This window comes from Mustela nivalis, assembly GCF_964662115.1.
Source record: "Mustela nivalis genome assembly, chromosome: 12".
Taxonomy (NCBI): domain Eukaryota; kingdom Metazoa; phylum Chordata; class Mammalia; order Carnivora; family Mustelidae; genus Mustela; species Mustela nivalis.
This window is the reverse complement of record NC_139031.1, coordinates 44,923,583-44,938,167: the sequence shown is the minus strand read 5'-3', so window position 1 is coordinate 44,938,167 and position 14,585 is coordinate 44,923,583. Positions and strand designations below refer to the sequence as shown.

Genomic DNA, 14,585 nt, shown 5'->3' with positions numbered 1-14,585 from the left:
ACCCCACACTCACTCTCTCTCTTTCTCTAGGAAAAAAAAAGAGGTTATATTTTTCTGCTTTACACTTTTGGTCACATATGTTACACATATATATTCACATGCGTGTGTAAATCCCTTCGCACACACCCTCTTCTATATAAGGAATACAAATCTGTATTTGCCTGTGTGCAAACATATACGTCCAATGCACACCACAGTGCTTTCAATGGAGGGGGATTCAGCAGAGCCGAGTTCCAGCAATTTTTGTTTTGTTTTCAACTGATGATGGCACCTTTAATTTTACCTCTTTGTCCAGACTATGACACAGACCAGAGGCATATTTAATACTTACATAGGAAATGTCAGTCTGGGGCTTGAGAAGAAGGGGTGCCTGGGTGGCTCTGAAAGGAAGGAAGGAAGGAAGAGTTGTAGCAGAGTTATTTGGGTGGTAGAGGTCTCCAGAAAGTGCCTTGCCTCTCACAGGCAGCAGAGAAGAAAGAACAAGAAACCAGAGGGGAGACTGCTCTGCAACCATTTCCCCACACAAAGAACCCCTCTTGAAGTAAGTGGGCACAACGCAGCTACAAGGTCAACTCGTCTTATCCATCCACTTTGATCCCATTCTTCTTTTAGGAATTTATCCATAGGAGACAACTGGACAAGTGTGCAAAGATGAATGTGTTGGGTTGCCCGTTAGTGACAAGCCAGACAATGGTCAAAGGTAGATAATGCCTGTCAAGACAAGATCATATTTAATGTGTGTCCAATACATCTTACTACATCCTCACAATATCATCATGAACTGCCATTCAAATGGTGATCCGTATTTCTCCCCCCAAAGGTAATGGGAATTGCTATTTAATGAGTTGACCGCATGGCAGGTGTTTTATATACGTGGTGTGGTTCCATGCTCATAACCACTCCTTAAGTTAGGTATGAGAATCCTCATTTTACTGATGGGGAATATCGCCTGAGGTTAAGGAGGCCCAAGTCACAGATTCAATAAGCAGTCACTTAAGGGTTAAACTTTACAGCCCACTGCCTCAACATCTTTGCCCATAGCACTTTTGGAGTGAAAGAAAAAAGAAAGTAAGGGGACTCCATTTATACAAATAAGTATTACAGCAAGAGGAAAATAGGAGAGTTGGAGAAATTGTATAATGGTTGAGACTGACTTGCAGGCTTTGGGGTAAGTAGGAGTCAGGTCAAATCCCAGTTCCCCACATACCAGTTCTATAAACTTGAGCAAGTAGCTTGACGTGTCTAACACTTCAGATCCCATAATTATAAAAGATGCTGCCCATCTCATAAATTTGTGGTAAGATTAAACCCTAATCGGGAGGCATCAGATAATGCAGAGAGACGTCTGGAAGGATGTTCAGCTATGTATTAACAGTGGTTGTATCACTGGAGAGCAAAATTTGGAGGTGATTTTTATTTTTTTCTTTCTCCTTTTCTAGAGGTCTTTAAAATCACTTCAAAGGGTTTATATCATTTTATAAATAGAAAATCCAGTAACGCTCTTTTTGTTTTGGAAAATAATAATCAGATGGCGAAGAATGAGGGTGAGCAGGACAGGGGAGAGAAGATGAACTCAGAGAAGGGGAGGAAAGTGGTGCCATCCTCACCAGAGGGAACTGCTCTGGCAGGACCAGGAAGTTGAACTGGAGCCTTCTGCTTGGGAGTGAGCATCTCTATCAGGTCCAAGCACATTCTGCAGGTGTCAGGCAGGCCCCATCTTGGAGCAGGACTTCTGCTAAGGCTGCTGTTTCCAGGCCTGGCCCATGTCTCTGTGCCCTTTGCCAGATTCCTGCCTTCTTCAGGGGCTCTGCTCTGAAAAATGATTCATGTGAAGATGTAAGTGATTCATCAAGTTACGGGAGTCCTCTCAAAGTCCTTATATTTAAAAAAAAAAAAAAAATCAGGGGAACTCTTGGCCTGCTAGGAGGAGACTGGATTTTCCTAACCACTTAAAGTTCAGTTAGATTTGTACCCAAACTCTTAGAATTATATGTACATTTTAGTCTAGCAATTTTACTTTTAAGAAGTTATTTCAAGGAAATAATCATAGGTATATAAAAGGTTTAGTTATAGGAATACCCATTATAGCAGCTCTTTATAATAGTGAAAACTAAGGCCTGCCTATATGTCTAGCATTAGGGGACTACAGAAATTACATAGCTCTGTCCAGTGGGATGCATGGTCACCTCTCAAAATAGTGCTGTAGGAGTATATTTACTGTCATGCTGAAATGGCCACAATATAATATTAAGTGAAACAAATCAGGAAAAAAAAGTAATCCAATGAAATATATATATATATATATATATATATATATTTATATTTATATTTATATTAAGATATATATTTATATTTTGAAAAATGGCAAAATGTTGGTAATATTTGTTCCTATACTATATGTGATTATTTTCTTTGGTTCATTTATTGAATAGATCTCATATTTGAAATAAGAAATGTTATTACCATTTTAGTTTTTTTTTTTTAAGATTTTATTTATTTATTTGACAGACAGAGATCACAAGTAGGCAGAGAGGCAGGCAGGGAGAGGAGGAAGCAAGCTCCCTGCTGAGCAGAGAACCCGATGCAGGGCTCAATCCCAGGACACCGGGATCATGACTGGAGCTGAAGGCAGAGGCTTTAAACCACTGAGCCACCCAGGCGCCCCACAATTTTAGTTTTTTAGAGGCAAAGGAATCCAAAGTATACCCACCTGTCTCTGTGTCACCCTCTACTCCTAACTTCACAGGGACACCTTCCGCCTCTGCTTCAGTGCGTCAGTGTGATTCCAGCACTTGTCCCCATGCTGGACGTGTGCAAGTTCCTCCTAGAGTAAATGCTGAATGAATGAAAGACAGAATTGAAGGGCAAACGCATGAAAAAACAAAGTGGTGGTAACAGGGCCCAGCATAGAGGAGAAACTCACAACAAACTGAGTATACAACTGCTTGACCTCCTCCATGTACTTTGGTAGTTGAGCTCCATGGATTGAGACCCATTCATTTGAAGCCCTCATGGTGCCATGCCTCTAATAGATGGAGCTCAATAAATGTCGCATGAAACTATGAATGATGGTTTATCCTGTTCCTACTTGGATTTCTGCAGACTTTCTGCAGCAGGGAAATGCATGTCTGGTGGCAGATCATGTGCAAGGACTGTACTAATGGCCATTGCTATAGGAAGCTGTGCTGGTTGAGGTTAGGTTTGTTATAAAGTAACAACAACAAAAAAAGGAGATATATATATATATAATTTTTTTAAGGCCAAATACTCTTTTTTTTTTTTTAAGATTTTATTTATTTGACAGACAGAGATCACAAGTAGGCAGAGAGGAAGGCAGAGAGAGAGGAAGGGAAGCAGGCTCCCCGCTGAGCAGAGAGCCCGATGTGGGGCTTGATCCCAGGCCCCTGGGATCATGACCTGAGCCGAAGGCAGAGGCTTTAACCCACTGAGCCACCCAGGCACCCCCCCCCTTTTTTTTTTAAATGAAAAGTTTCTTTCTAATATTCTGGGCGGGCAGCCCAGTTTGGAAGAGAGCTCTGTGGTATGAAGGACCCAAGTTTCTTCTATGTTTTTGCTCTGCCACAAGTGACTTCTGTTCCCAAGGTCACCTCATGGTCCAAAATAGGTCCTGGGACTCCAGTAGTTTCATCAAAATTCCAGCAAGAAGGAAAGATTAAGAGAAGACATACATGTTCCCTCTTCAGAAGTTGCATATATGACCTCCATTTACATCCCATCAGACAGAACTTTGTCAAGGGAGCCTAATCCACATAATTTTCATTCTGGCATATCTTGCTCCCAGCTCATGATTGGGGGTTCTCTCTAGATTGCTTCTCTAACTGTGGAAGCAAAGAAGAACTGGCATTGGGAAACAGCTGGTAGCTTCTGTCACTGAGGTGTCCTCATCCATTCTATCACCAGCCAACCAGAGCCTCCCTGAATGTGTAACGCCAGCTGTAAGGATGTAGGGAAAATCCCCGTGATATGTGGCTTAGGGTTATCAGGTAGTTGGGGCTGCTGCTGATAAACACTCCTTTAGTTGCCCCTTCACAGCACACTTCCGTTTCTAGCACAGCCCCTGTTCTTGTCTCAGGGGTGACATGGGTCACTGCTTTCTGCCTAGCGGAGCTGGAGCAGGAAGTGCAAGTCAGCATCTTTCCTGCTGCAGCAGTTGCTTACGTCCCGCGGATCACGACTGGCTGCAGCTTTCAAATCATCAGAGAAATCAAGACTGTGCTGTGAGGGACTCTGATTATATAAATGGGGAAGGAAAAAGAAGAGGCCAATGTTTCTGAGTTTTATCTTTAAGGGTCCCTCTTGGGGGGCCATGGGGTGCTGCCCTTTCTGATTTCACCAAGGATGGCACTGGAGGGCCACTAGATGTGAGAGTAGAAACGCAATGCTCAGCTCTTCTGAGCCAAAGAAAAGGAAGCATTCTTTCTTGAGCAATGGATATCAAGCAGAGGATCATAATCCTCTTAGGAGCTGCAATTTAGCTAGGAGCTGTGTAAGCTTTTGTGGTCTCCAGCTTTTAAGGCAGCCCTCTACGATCCTTGCTTCCTGGGAGGCATGTGTTGGTAGAGGCCCTTCCCATACTGAATCAGAGCTGACCCGCGTGACCCATAGCCTACAGGGGAGGTGGCAAAATGCGACTCCGGGGCTAAGTCATAAAAGGTCATTGCAACCTCTGCTTTGGTCTCTTGGCTGGATTGCTCTGGGGGAAGCTAGCACCATGCACCAAGGACACAGAAGCCGTCCTATAGAGAGGCCCTCGGGGAGAGGAGCCAAGACCTCCTGCCAAGTGCCAGCTTATCCACCTAATGCAATCGAAGCAGTTCCTCTAGCTCCACTCTAGCCATCATATGACTACAGTTCTAGTTGCCATCCAGCTGAACTGTCTGAGAAAATTCCATCCAGAACCACCCAGCTCCAGAACCACTCCTAAATTCCTGACCCACAGAAACTAGGAGACAAGGAATGCTTATTGTTGCTTGAAGCCACTACCTTTTGGGATAATTTGTTATGCAGCAGTGGATAACTAACACATCCTTTATATATAATGTATTTATCACAGCAACACTCTGAACTAGGCATTAGAACACCCATTTTACTGATAAGGAGACCAAGACTCAAAAAGGTGAGTTTGTTTTCCCAGGTTAGAGCTGCTGGTAGAAGCAAAGCCGGTGCTCCAGGTTAGCTCTGTGTGCACAAAACAGTGCATGAAACAGCTGCTCACTGAGCTGGATGCCATGGGGACCATCTAGGACTTCCAGAATGCCTGGCAGCAGAGAAAAGCTAACTGTTCCTGAATGAACTCAGTGGTCTTGTTACAGTAAGGTTTACCTGCTAACATTGGGGATTATATAGGCCCAGTAGACAGCTGTGGATCTGTGCCCTAAAATGCACAGCCAGTTTGAAACTCAAGGGCATGACCGCCTACCATGGAAGCCCCCATTTAGAACCCGGGATCCAGAAAGTTTTCTAAACTCCCAGCTGAAATTTAAACAGCCTCCCAACAATGAAGGGGTCTCACTACGTTAAGTTTTAAACTGTTCTGAATACAGAGGGCAGGGATGGGGTGTATGGCAAGCAATGTGGAGTGGAATGATCACTTGCCCTTCACTTTTGTTCCTGTGATGGGTCAGTTTCCATTTAACAGCATGGCTCCCTGCCAATGTGCTGATGAGGCCAAATCCAGCTCCTGCCTGCTTGTCAGCAAAAGAATGTGGGTGTTCCTCTGAAGTCACATCAAGTAATGAGCTTCTGAGCTCCTCTCTTGGTCTAACTGGTTGATGTCTATCTCATTCTGTTCAGAGCTGTCATGGAGAGACCACCAGCCAGTGGATGTCTCGTGGAAACTTCTGGTCCTGCTGTCTTATTGGCTGAGAAACCTGGAGACGAGGGTAAGACAGAGGCCTGTCCTTGTTCCCCAGGTTTCTCCATCACCCTCCAGACGGAAAGCTGTTCCGGCAACCACTCAGTCATCCAAGTAAATAAAGGAGGAAGGAAGATCTCTTTCCAAAGGATGAAATGTCACTTCTAAAACAGAATTTGTTCTCTCTCTTCAGCTCTCTCAAACTTTCCATTCTGTGGTCGGTGCCAATATGCCCCTGAGCTCAAAACTTTGGCATCAACATTGACGGCTTCCTCCACTTGCTCCTTCAAATTGAGCCAACGATCCAGGCTTCTCAGAATCTCCTTCTGAGTCTCCTGGGATGATTTCCTTGCTTTGCCTCTGGGTCACCACATAGGTGGGTATCTGGGCCCGATTCCCTCTCCCCTTCAGTGGCTCAAAACGACCCACTACAGTGATCCTCAATGGATTTCTCTACCTTTCAAGACCCTGCATGATTGTTTCCTGCCTCACTTGATTTTCCACAGCTCCCCAGCACTAGTCCCCAGACACAGACACAGACACATGTACGTGTAAGCGTGCACAGCCGCACATGGACACACAAACACACTCCTGTGTGCAGATGCCAGGCCGTGCACCATCCCCTACTTTCCTCCTGGGCTGCCTCATCAGCAGTCTGGGGTGTTCTTTGTGACGCTTGCATTGTCTGCAGTAACCCACACCGAGAGGAAAACATGTTGACCACCTCAGATACCAGTCTCCCGTACTCTCTCCTGCCAACACTTCCTCAGGCTGTTATTTCCAGAGATGAGTCCTGCCTCTGCACTACCCCCATTTTCTGGATCCCTCAGGCTCCTGGAATCCCTCTAGACTCAAGAAGCCATTGAGACAACAGTCACGGCTCTGATGCATGGTAAAGCACAGCCCCCTAGGGCCAGCTCACCAGCACCTAAAGCGGAGCCACCATCCGTGGGACCACACAGGGCCAGGATTTGTGGCCCGCTGGGCTGAAGGAAAAGCACCCACTAATTGGTTCAGACCACAAAGGTCAACCCCATGGACACCCTGTAAGACAGCCATGATGAAAGCCCCAGAAGGCCAGGAGAGATGAGAGCCGCCGTGATAAGTGGTGCTGGATGTGATTAGAAGTGGCGACAGGAGTTACGAACTGTGGTAGAGAAGCGAGTGGCTGATGAAGTGACAGAAGATGCCAGCTCTGTGGTCTGCGGGGGTGGCAACAGGCCCACGCCCAGTCACGTGGTCTCTCGTTCTCTCCTTAGAAGCCAGGAAGATTCTGGGAAAGCAGCGGCTTCCTGTCCTGCCTAGAGAACACAGGTCTCCGGATGCGGGGGGAAGGGGGCTGCATAGAGCCTCTGGGCAGTGTGAGTGACCCCTCTGCCTCGTCAGCCAGAAGTTGCCACTCACGAGCCTCCAGGGGAGTCAAGCAGGTGATGTAAGTGTGTGAAGTAGGGCAGCTCTCAGGATCAGAGCGGGGTAGGGGCTGACTGATCCTAAGCACGCACACACACCGTCTAAAGACCTGAGCACACACATCTTAAGGTAACTGGAGACTAAGGAACACAGGCCCTCAGCCCACATGTGACCCACAGGCGTCCTGCCTATAATCCCCGGGCACCACGGGTGTATGTGTAACACGCTCCGAGGTCTGGTGATGAGAATGGTGTCTCAGTTGCCAACACATCGGTTAAGCTCTTTCAGACTTCCTGGAGGGTTATTTTAGCTCTGTCAAAATAGGGGAGGTCAGGGACGCCTGGGTGGCTCAGTTGGTTAAGCAGCTGCCTTCGGCTCAGGTCATGATCCCAGCGTCCTGGGAGCGAGTCCCACATCGGGCTCCTTGCTCAGCAGGGAGCCTGCTTCTCCCTCTGCCTCTGCCTGCCATTCTCTCTGCCTGTGCTCGCTCTCTCCCCCCTCCTCTCTCTCTGATAAATAAATAAAATCTTTAAAAAAAAAAAATAGGGGAGGTCAGCTACAGGACATAGCCTCACCAGCCACGGAGTATGGTCAGTGATCTGTCAGCAATCCTAACAGCTCCCATGATGCACGGAGCTTTAGAAGGTCAGCAGGGGAAAGACCCTGCATCTTCCCACTCCCTTACTAGCAGCCATTGGTGGCTTCCCACCTTGAAGGCTGTGCCATAGTTAGGGTTCTCCTCTTGTTACCCTATAACTTTTTGACTTTCCTTCTCACTACCTCTTGGTTCCTATGTGTTCCTGATTCACATTGCTTTGTAGTAGCTGGTTGTCTGTGATCATCTTGCTTAATGGCTTCTGCCTCGCATGACACAACGTCCGTTTCATAGGTGCGTCCGTTAGCAGCTACACAGTACCTTCGCTGGAGGGCTCGCATACCACGCCCCCCATGGGCCACTTGCTGACCTGCAGGTGGGTGCTTGTGGGGAAGTTCCAAGAGTCAGGGTCAACACAGCTTTGGCTAGAGAATCAGGGTCACTTGGTCCAAATCATGGGACTCATTCATGAAGAACCACCGATTCTTGCTCTCGGAAGGGGCAGGAGGCATAGGAGATACTTAGAGTGTCATACCCACAGCACCAAGATTTCTTTCCTATTTTATTTATTTATTTTTTAAAGATTTTATTTATTTATTTGTCACAAAATCTTTTTAAAGATTTTATTTATTTATTTGTGAGAGAGAGAGAGAGCCCAAGCAGGGGAGGGAGCAGGTAGAGGGAGAAGCAGGATCCCCACTGAGCAGGGAGCCTGATGCGGGGCTCAATCCTAGGACCCTGGGATCATGACCTGCGCCAAAGACAGACATTTAACCAACTGAGCCACCCAGGCATCCCTAAGATGTCTTTTTTTTCAAAAAACATTTTTTTGTGTTTATGATTTTTCTTTTTTATGTCTATGATTTATTTATTTGAGAGAGAGAGAGAGCATGAGTGGGAGGGAGGGGTGAAGCAGAGGGAGAGGGAGAAGAAGGCTCCCCGCTGAGCAGGGAGCCCCATTCGGGGTTTGATCCCAGGACCCTGGGATCATGACATGAGCCACCCAGATGCCCCTAAGATATGTGTGTGTGTTTTTTTTTTTTTTTTAAGTAACTACTACTACCCGCAATGTGGGGATTGAACCCATGACCTCAAGACAGACAGTCGCATGCTCTACCAACTGAGCCAGTTAGGCACTCTTAAGGTATCTCAAATTACATTCAGGATACCGTCTTTCTTAAGGCGAGGGTGAAAAATCAGTTCAAAGAGGCAAGAAATCAAAGGCTTACCTCTCAGGTATAAGGAAAGGGAGGCCACTCACTTCTTTCCAAAACAGCTAGGGTTATATCGGGCTGCAAGTGACAGAATACTGGGTTAAAAGAAGCTGAAATAGGGGCGCCTGGGTGGCTCAGTGGGTTAAAGCCTCTGCCTTTGGCTCAGGTCATGATACCAGGGGCCTGGGATCGAGCCCCATATCGGGCTCTCTGCTTCCCCCCCTCTCTCTGCCTGCCTCTCTGCCTACTTGTGATCTCGGTCTATCAAATAAATAAATAAAATCTTTTAAAAAAAAGAAGAAGAAGAAGCTGAAATAACTATGGGCTTTTCTCCCACAAGAAGTAGAGACAGGTGGTCAGTGGTATTGGTTCAGGAGCTCTGTGCTATGAGGGCAGCCGTCTTTGAGCTTTCTTTGGCTTGTACCTCATGGTTCCAAAATGGCTGCTGCAGATCTGTGTTCAGGGAAGAAAGAATGAAAGGACGTCCCCAACTGCTGAGTTTGTCCCTTTTATGAGAAGAGCAAAAGCCTTCCTAGAGCCCACCCACCCTCACCAGCAGACTTCCCCTTAACCTCTCACTGGCCTGGACTGTGCCACCCTAGCTGCAAGGCAGGCTGGGAAGTCAAGTGCCTCGCGCTCCAACTAGATTGCCAGCACCTTGTCCTTATGCATGGGGATATTCTCATATTGTGTGTGTGCCTGTATATTTCTGGTTCAATGTACCAGAGAGCATTGGGTGCCTTAGGAAGCAAGTGTGAGCTAAACAAAGAAAGCACAGAAGGGCTTGAATACCAGCTCCATCATTTACTCTGTAATCAAAAGCAATTAACGTGCTGAATGTCATTGTCATGCTGGGTACAAAGGCGCACAGGGTACTTCCTTGCAGGGCTGTTGTGATGATTAAATAAGATAGTGTGTTTCTAGTTGTTGGCCCCAAAGAGATACCCCAAAATGATTAGTGTTCCACTGTGGTGTGGTGTCTTTTGCTTGATGGGTGCATGGTAGGAGGCAGTAGAGTTTAAAGGTCAAGAGCACGAGTCTGGGCCCTAGGTCAGGCTGTTGGGCCCAGACTCATTCTCTACCACTTACTCGCTGTGTGACCTTGGGGAACTTGGGCAGTCTCTCTAAGCTTCAGTTCCCCTCTTTGAAAGTAGAAATAATAGAACATATCTCATAAACTGTACTTGGAAGGAAACCAAAGATAGGACCTGGCACAAAGCAGACAGGCAGTAAGTGTTGACTATTATTAATTAATCGCACTTTTTTCTCTCTTGGCCCAGAACTAAAACCTATTGAACTGGAAGTGTCAGGGCCTTGTGGCCAAAGCTCTTTCCAACCAAGTAGTCTTCAATCCCCTAAAATAAGCCAGAAGCAGCAGCATATCAAGAGTAAGTCGCCGGGGAGCGCCTGGGTGGGTTAAAGTGGTGGGTTAAAGCCTCTGCCTTCCCTCAGGTCACGATCCCCATGTCCTGGGATCGAGCCCCGCATCCGGCTCTCTGCTCCACAGGGATCCTGCTTCCCCCTCTCTCTGCCTGCCTCTCTGCCTACTTGTGATCTCTGTCAAATAAATAAATAAAACCTTCAAAAAAAAATAGTAAGGCGTCAGAGTGGGACAGGGTGGTCTGCCCTGGATTCAAGCAATAAGAGGGTACATTGTCTATAGAGAATTTTTTTTTAAATAATTATTTTAAAAACCCAAGTAAAATAAAAAATTTATTTTCTCTTTATTATCACCAGGGGCCAACATTTCTAGACAATGTCAGTGATCCAGCAGGCTCCCCAGACCCCAACATGTTGCCCAAGTTCTAGAGGACGGCCACAGTTACTGCGGAGTTTTACTATTAGATAGGCAAGTTCCACATGAGTGCATTTTTAGTACTGATCCTTGAATAAATATGGTGTTGCGCTGGTGAATTCCCAGCTCTGACGCCCACCCGCAACTCCGGCCCTAGCTGTCTGGGATCCTGAGAGGCCCCTTCAAATTGTCTGCAAACCACCAGCCTGCCCCCAGTCCTTCCCTGCCTTTCGTGTAAACTATGGGCTGAGTCAACAGTGAGATCTCAGGGCCTCTGGAGACAAAGAAAGGGAGCTGGAGTTACTTCAATTCTGTGTGATTTCTGGGAATTCTATTTGGATTGAAAATTAAAACAGCTAACAGACTGTGAACTGAGAGGTGTGATATTTTTGTTTGGCAGATGCAAATTTTCATTCATACATGATATGTCTCACCACAGCGGAGGGAACTTTTAAAGTCAAATTGTTCTTTTAAATTTGTATTTGTTTTTAAAATTTAAAAGCAAATCAAGGAGAGAGTGCTAATTTCTGATGACTATAGGATTATTGCTAAAAATCATTTTGTTATATAGAGGAGGATATTAAAAATGATTTGCTCTCTCTAGGGGTAACCGGGTGGGTTACGCTTTAAGAGTCTGCCTTTGGCTCAAGTTGTGATCCCAGGATCGAGCCCTACATCGGGCTCCTTGCTCAGCAGGAAGCCTGCTTCTCCCTCTGCCTCTCCCCCTGCTTGTGGTCTCTCTTTCTCTGTGTCAAATAAATAAATAAAATATTTTTTAAAAATGTGATTTTCTCTCATGGGTGACTGGGTGGCTCAGTTGGTTAAGTGTCAGACTCTTGATTTCAGCTCCAGTCATGATCTCAGGGTCCTGGGATTGAGCCCCATGTCTGACTCTGTGCTGGGCATGGAGGCTGCTTTAGATTCTCCATCTCCCCACCTCCCTCACAAGAGCTCAGGCACTCTCTCCAAAAAAAAAAAAAAAAAAAAAAATTTGCTCTGATTAGATCAGGTTTTGCCGCCCTGGTGCTGCTATCAGCAAAGATGGGAGAAGGCAAAGGAAAGTGAGCAAACTATATTGATACATTTTTATTCATATCTCAATCTAGCTGAAGTCAGATTGTGTGTCCCCATCGTCACTGGCTGGGTGGTAGTCGTGATGTATTGTCACTGCAGAGCCTGTGCGGCTATACCAGCAGCAGCATGGAAGAAAATCCTGGGGACAACGGTGACACAGTCTTTAAGCCATGCTGCAGAGATGACAGCCTTGACGGAAGGAAGAACAGTAATACCGGGCAGATGGAAGGGAGGGATACTGAACTAGGGGTGGCTCAGCATAGGAAATTTTAGAAATACTTGAACCAATTTTTTTTTTTCTTCCTTCCTTCCTTCCCTTCCTCTCTCTTTCTCTCTTTCTTTCCTTCCTTCTTTCCTTCTTCCTACTTTTGCTGTGTAAATGCCCATGCATAATAGAATATAAATGTAAAAGAATGCTCTCTCAATAAATACAAAATTTTAAAATTCTAAAAAAGAAAGAAAGAAAGAAAGATCTGCTCTGGTAGCAAACATGCTTAATAGGACACTGCACAGGAGGGGCCTCCTAGAGGCTCTAACCCAAGCCCCTCACTTCACAGCTGCCCGAGGGGAAGCTGTCCAGGGGTCACCCTGATGATCAGCAAAGAGAACTGGACAGAAGTCTCTTGGCTATTGTCTCACTACTTTCTTTCTCTCATCCACTCCCAAGCTAACCAAAGTAGCACTACGATGTTGGGGCTTTGCAAACGGTGATAAAGAAGCAACTTTTTAAAAAATTTACAGTCAAATATGAGTAGACAGTTCAGGCCATTTGTGACTCATTGTGGGAGTTCGTATCCAAATGGCCTCACCCTGCTCCGTGAAAGAAGCCTACTCCATGAGGCCCGTGAAGATACCACAGACCAGCAGCCCCGTCAAGCTGCCAAACCTGTCAAGGTTTCAAAGTTTACTCTCCATTCTGCTCTTGACTGTCATAGCTGGTACTGCTTTTCAGACCAGCCTTGAGGAGCTCTGTACCACCATTGTGTGGAGATGGATGATGGAGAACATCCCTGATATTTCTGTAGGCAAATTTTTAGTCTTGGGGTTGCTTTGTTTTCATTACGTTCTTGAACATATTCTGTGAGGGCTGGGAGCACATCACTGAATGAGAGTTACTACTAGCTGTGTGTCCCTGGGCTGGTGTCTCAACCTCTCTGAGCTTGAGTTTTCTCACCCATAGGATGAGAGTACTTTAGCACCCAGCTCAAGGTATGTGTGTGCAAATGCCAGGGAGCCTGCGGCACAGCGGGGTGCTCATAAGCACTGGCTGTTATTAGTGTTATTACTCCCTCCCCCACTGATGGGAAATGTCATCACAAAGATAAGATTGCCCACCGGCCCCTAAGCCGGACCCAGAGGCTCCTTGCCTCCTCCCTGGTCCTGGGAACATGACTTCCGCTTGCTTGCCTTTCCTGCTCCCAGAGGCTGCTCCGGGAGCACAAAGACCACGATGTGGTATTGAGAACACCTGCCTGGTCCACGTGACTGCACCTAATTAAAGCCTCCATATAAACTTTCAAGATCTGGCGGGGGAGGTGCGGAGAGTCATTCACCTTGCCGCCACCCAGGACAAGCCTCCTATGTGAGTTCCCTCTGCTTGTTAAAACTGCCACCTGCAACCCAGAGTGGCCTGCCTCTTTCTTTGGTCCCTCTCTGCCCTCCATGTGTGGGGGCCGATTTCAGATTACACTGGGGAGGCTCCTGAGAGAGCTGTGAATGGACACCTACTGTCTGGGCTGGGGAAGAGAGGTTATGTGTCACCGTGTAGCTACCGTTGAGAAAGCATAGGGCGAAAAGGGAACCAGGCCACGAATCAGGGGTGTGGCTCTGGCCTTCTTCTCTGGTGGCCTGGGATGAGTCACCGTGTTGATGTGCATTCAGTAAGCTTTAATGGGGCCTTGTCTTTAATGCCAGGCCTTGCACTGGGTGCAGCCCAGAGAAAAGGTCTCTCAGTGGAATCTCTCAGGATATGGAGGAGACAGACACACGGGGAGCACACAGCAGGGGCCATCCCAGAGGTCGTGACCCCATGCAAGGGAGCCACAGCCAGCTCTGCTGGGAGAACAGGAGCCTCTCCACCTTCTGGTTCTGAGTTCGAGCCCACAGAGAGAGCACAAGTTAGATTAAAGTTAAGACAGGGACCCCATCCCCTTCTCTGCCTCCCTTGAGCAGAGATTTTGCCCTGAATTATGCTCTTTACCTGCCCTCTCGCTTCCCAATCTGCTCTGGAGTGGTAAATCCGGGAGAGCAACTGGGTGTGGGATCCTCTGCTTAGCTCCTGTTGCCCCTTGAGAGCCCCCCCTTGCAAGAAGCCGAGCTCCAGGGCAGGCTCCTGCCCATCCTGAGGCCCTGGGGGGAGACCCTCCCAGGCCAGCTCTGCAACCAAATCAGTAGAGGGAGAGCCAGCCAGTTTGGAGTTTCAAGTGACAGACCCCCCAAGAGCCCTCCCACAGAGCCACATTCTCCTACTTCATTTTTGTCCGTAAGAAAAGATGATACATGTTGGGCATCATCTGCTGTTACTCTTTGATTTATTTCTCAGGGAGTGTGGAATTTGGCCAGTAGAGGGGGATACTATTTCTCACAGCCCTCAGGGACCCCAGGAGTTAGATATGACATTAT

The 14,585-nt window shown here is 46.9% G+C and overlaps 1 long non-coding RNA gene across 1 annotated transcript; it reads left to right on the top strand.

Moving 5' to 3' along the window:
• Positions 1–5,805: 5,805 nt before the first annotated feature.
• LOC309844866 lies at positions 5,806–11,628 on the top strand. The gene is made up of 5 exons (XR_014300938.1): positions 5,806–5,903; positions 7,135–7,307; positions 8,175–8,256; positions 10,375–10,482; positions 10,832–11,628. It is a non-coding gene; the product is annotated as an uncharacterized lncRNA (long non-coding RNA).
• Positions 11,629–14,585: the final 2,957 nt, after the last annotated feature.